Source organism: Hibiscus syriacus, unplaced genomic scaffold (genome assembly GCF_006381635.1).
Source record: "Hibiscus syriacus cultivar Baekdansim isolate YM2019G1 unplaced genomic scaffold, ASM638163v2 tig00112857_pilon, whole genome shotgun sequence".
NCBI lineage: Eukaryota > Viridiplantae > Streptophyta > Magnoliopsida > Malvales > Malvaceae > Hibiscus > Hibiscus syriacus.
This window is the reverse complement of record NW_024063412.1, coordinates 200,813-205,771: the sequence shown is the minus strand read 5'-3', so window position 1 is coordinate 205,771 and position 4,959 is coordinate 200,813. Positions and strand designations below refer to the sequence as shown.

At 39.7% G+C, this 4,959-nt stretch overlaps 1 pseudogene; it reads left to right on the top strand.

The window, feature by feature from the left end:
- Positions 1 to 1,073: 1,073 nt before the first annotated feature.
- LOC120184051 lies at positions 1,074 to 4,425 on the top strand (annotated as a pseudogene).
- Positions 4,426 to 4,959: the final 534 nt, after the last annotated feature.

The following is a 4,959-nucleotide window of genomic DNA, read 5'->3' as shown; positions in this document are numbered from 1 at the left end:
AGATTTTTAAATGTTACAAAATTGTAATTAAATTTATCAAATTATAAAATGATTCTTACAATGCTATGAATGGTAATGAACTTTGATAAGTTTAACTATCATTTGTAATAGTTTGATAATTTTAATTACCATTTTGTAATCATCTAAGAAATTTAGTGGCCATTTTGTATTATTTAAAAGTTCACTGATCAAAAAGACCATTTTGTAAATGTTAGATATGTTTGATTACCATTTTATAACGGTTCGATATATTTTAATGACTATTTTATCATTGTTTGAAAATGTAATGATCATTTTATAATACTCGAAAGTTTATTGATGAAAAACTCATTTAAACATAATTTAATGAGTATTGATGTAGTTTGGCCTTTTATTTTTATAAAATAATTGACCCACGTATGATGTATGATGTATGATGAACGTGTCTGAAAGAGGCAAATGGTCTTTTAAAACCCTTGAGTTACACACAATTTGACATAATATTGAAGAGCAAGACATAGTGGAAGGGAAGGGAAGGAGAGAGGGGGAGAGAGAGAGAGAGAGAGATTGATAATCATTCATTTTCATTTATGCAAAAGTGGAAGAGGAAATGCGTGAAGGTTTTAGAGGTTGAAGGAAGCAGCAGAAGTTGCCGAGTGTTTGGGGGCTTTGGTAGAAGTAAAGAATAATTATTTGTGTGAGTTGGGAGAGCAGGCCAGGCCAAGGAAGAGGTCTCTCTGATTTGCTGCCTTTTGCCTACTGTGCTGCTTCTCTCCTACATTTACACCCACTTAACCGAAACCCATTTTCTGCCTAAACTCACTCTCACCCAAATTCATGCCCACTGTCTTTCTTATTTCACCCGTTTTTCTCCATCCCAAAGCTTGATTCAATCCCTTTTTTCCATTCAAAATCTCTTTCTTTGTTCTTGCTCTTCACCTCTCAGTATATTAGCAACAAAAGTTTTTTTTTCCTAGCGATGATGGGTGGTGCTGAAATCAGAATGGGCGATCCTATGGAATAAAAGAGTGTTTTTCTTCTTTTTGCTATCATTTTAAGGTGTATTGGAAGAGAGACCGACGTGCAGTCCATATATGGATTACGGAAGCGGCGGCGGCGGAGGAGTGGGTCCGGTGGGGACCACGACCCCTCCGACCCTTCTAGGCGGAAAAAGCCTTACCATCGCCACACTGCTCATCAGATTCAGCGGCTTGAATCGTAAGAACACTGCCGTGACTTTCTTTGCTGCTTGTTATTTTGGTGGTCTTGTTTTGTTTTTTTTTTCTTTTGAATAAACGAATTGGTTTTGTTGGTTAAAACGTGAAGAATGTTCAAGGAGTGCCCACACCCAGATGAGAAGCAAAGGTTACAGTTGAGTAGGGAGCTGGGACTGGCACCAGGCAGATCAAGTTTTGGTTTCAAAACAGAAGGACCCAGATGAAGGTGGGTTCAGCAGTGACTTTTTCTCTTTCTTCTCCTTCCTTCTTCCTTCATTCACATGCGGTCATGGTGTTTACTTAGGCACAACTCGAAAGAGACGATAACTGTGCTCTTCGTGCTGAGAATGATAAGATCCGATGTGAGAACATAGCCATCCGAGAAGCACTGAAAAATGTCATCTGCCCTTCCTGCGGTGGCCCTCCTGTCTCCGAGGATTCCTATTTCGATGACCAGAAATTGAGGATGGAAAATGCCCAATTAAAGGAGGAGGTATTTCCCATGTTTGCCTTTTCTTATTTTTTACTTCTCATTAATAATAATAATATGACATAATATTTTTAAAAGTTTGTTGCACTTTTGCAGCTTGATAGAGTATCTAGCATTTGGGCCAAGTACATAGGGAGGCCAATCTCCCAACTCCCACCAGTACAGCCCGTTCATATTTCTTCATGGATTTCAGGATGGCGAGTTTCGACGGCTATGGTGTTTCGGGTCCATCACTTGATCTTGACCTCCTCCCGGGAGCTCATCAGCAATGCCAAATTTACCTTTCCAGCCTGTCGTTTTTTTCGGACATGGACAAGTCCCTCATGTCCGATATTGCCGCCAATGCAATGGAAGAAATGCTCAGGCTCTTGCAGAGCAATGAGCCTTTATGGATCAAGTCCATTGATGGCAGAGATGTTCTTAATCTCGAAACCTATGAAAGAATTTTCCCTAGGCCTAATACCCACTTCAAATCTCCCAGTGTTAGGATTGAAGCTTCGAGAGACTCTGGAGTTGTAATCATGAATGGTTTAGCTTTGGTTGACATGTTTATGGATTCTGTAAGTTCACTATGTTGTCCTTTACATTTAATCCCTCCTTTTGGTATTGATCAGAATTCAAAACTTTAACATCGAAAAACGAATACTTCTGCAGAACAAATGGGTGGATCTATTCCCTACCATTGTGTCGATTGCCAAGACAATTGAAGTGATTTCAGATGGGATGTTGGGTACTCACAGTGGTTCTTTGCAATTGGTAATGGTGCTTTGCTTCTTTTTTTTTTTAATTCATGTCATGTTTCTATTTTATTTTGTTTCTGCTAATTCTTGTCTTGTTTTGCAGATGTATGAAGAGTTGCAGGTGCTCTCCCCGCTGGTATCCACACGCGAATTTTATATCCTTCGATACTGTCAGCAAATGGAGCATGGGTTATGGGCCATAGTTAATGTTTCTTATGATTTGCCACAATTTGCTGCTCAATGTCGATCTCATAGGCTTCCTTCTGGATGCTTGATTCAAGACATGCCTAATGGCTACTCCAAGGTTTGCTCTAATTTATTCTCCGAATCTTTGCATGCTCAATTTTGCTAGACTTTATTCTCAAAAGTACATCAAAATGCTTACAGGTTACATGGTTGGAGCACGTGGAGATTGAAGATAAGACTTCAATTCATAGACTCTACAGGGATCTTGTGCATAGTGGTTTGGCATTTGGTGCGGACGGTGGCTTGCGACTCTTCAGAGGATGTGCGAGAGGATTGCTTGCCTGATGGTATCAAGCACGTCAACCCGGGATCTTGGGGGAGGTAATATTTTCAGTATTTTATATACTGGCTCAGCTATTACTTCTCTTGAGCTTTAAATAAAATATCCAAACGTTTCAGTAATTCCATCTCCCGATGGCAAGAGAAGCATGATGAAGCTTGCTCAAAGAATGGTCACCAATTTTGTACAAGCATCAGCACATCAAATAGCCATCGGGGACAACACTTTCCGGTTTGAATGAAGTTGGTGTCCGGGTAACTGTTCATAAGAGTTCTGATCCTGGTCAACCCAACGGTATAGTTCTTAGTGCAGCTACCACCTTCTGGCTTCCTGCCAGTCCACAAAATGTATTTAGTTTCTTCAAGGATGAAAGAACTCGACCTCAGGTATATTCCGATTTAACAATGTAAAGTATATGCATATTATATTATATTTATTTAACTTAATAGTTGTTACTGTTACATTGCTTTCCTTGTTGGTTCTTTCCTTTAGTGGGATGTTTTGTCCAACGGCAATGCTGTGCAAGAAGTAGCTCATATCGCAAACGGGTCGCATCCGGGAAATTGCATATCTGTTTTACGAGTAAGATCCCGGAAACCAAATCTTTTCCCTTAGTGTTATTCACTTAAAAAATTTTGGTTTATAATAAGAATTTTATTGTGTCTGAATAGGCCTTCAATACAAGTCACAACAATATGCTAATACTTCAAGAGAGCTGCATAGACAGTTCAGGTTCACTAGTAGTTTACTGCCCGGTAGATTGCCAGCCATTAATGTAGCAATGAGTGGTGAAGATCCATCATACATCCCATTACTCCCATCTGGTTTCACAATCTCACCGGACGGGCATCCGGACCAAGGGGGAGATGGAGCATCAACGAGCTCCAGCACCGCACACGGAAGCATGGGACGATCCGGGGGTTCACTAATTACAGTAGCTTTTCAGATCCTAGTGAGCAGCTTGCCATCTGCTAAACTGACATGGACTCGGTGACAACGGTTAGTAACCTTATAGGCACCACGGTCCAGCACATCAAGGCTGCTTTGAATTGTCCGAGTTCCTGAGAACTTGCATCCTTAAATTCAAAAGATGAGATAAATTGAATGGGGTGTGTTTGAGGTTAGTTGAGGATGTTGAATGCCCCTGCATACTGGCATCGTCAAAGAGCGGAAGCCTGCTTATTTACTTGTTGCTGTCCCTTTGTTTGCCCTGCCAATCCATCTACACCACCAACTAATGTCTTGTTTACTTTGGGGGCTTTTCTTTTACAAAGGCATTTTGGGTTCTTTTTTTGCAATTTTACCTTGGATGAAGAGTGGCCGCTAGTTTTTAGTATTAAAAGAGAAGTCAAGAACGCACCATATCCTTATTGTTTGTTATCATCGCTAGCTGCTGGACCTCGCCTTGTATGGTTCGGGTATTGACTTCTGTTCAACATAAAACTCGAATCGAATATGAATTGAATTGAATAAGGTGGTTCCTTGCTCATGTGTGAACTACAGCCAGTGAAAAAGTTTGATTTTGACACTTGAATGTTGTACCATATTTTTCAATGATGGTGTCCATGCATTTTGATTTGATTGAATTGTAAGGGTAAAATTTTGCACTACGTGAAATGCGTTTGGGAGCAACGTTATTTGACGTGGTACTGTCATTCCTCACAAGTTGAACCAACTAATGGAATGTTGAAAAAGCTTGACAGAGATTGGTAATTTATGATGACTTTTTCTCACATCCAAAGCAAAATTCATGACAAGTTGTAACACATATAACTTCCATTTTAAAAGTTGTAAAAATTATAATGGCAACTTTACAAATTCATCCTTTATGAATTGTTGATTTAATCAATCGACAAAGTGGAAAGGATATATATTTTGGATGAGTCGCATCATCTGAATTTCTTCAATAGAGAGAGAGAGAGGGTATACGTTTTGGAGGTATGCTGGTCCAAATAGGCTCACAATTGCTTGTCTCCATGCGTATGCAATGCTGTTTGCAAAACAGTG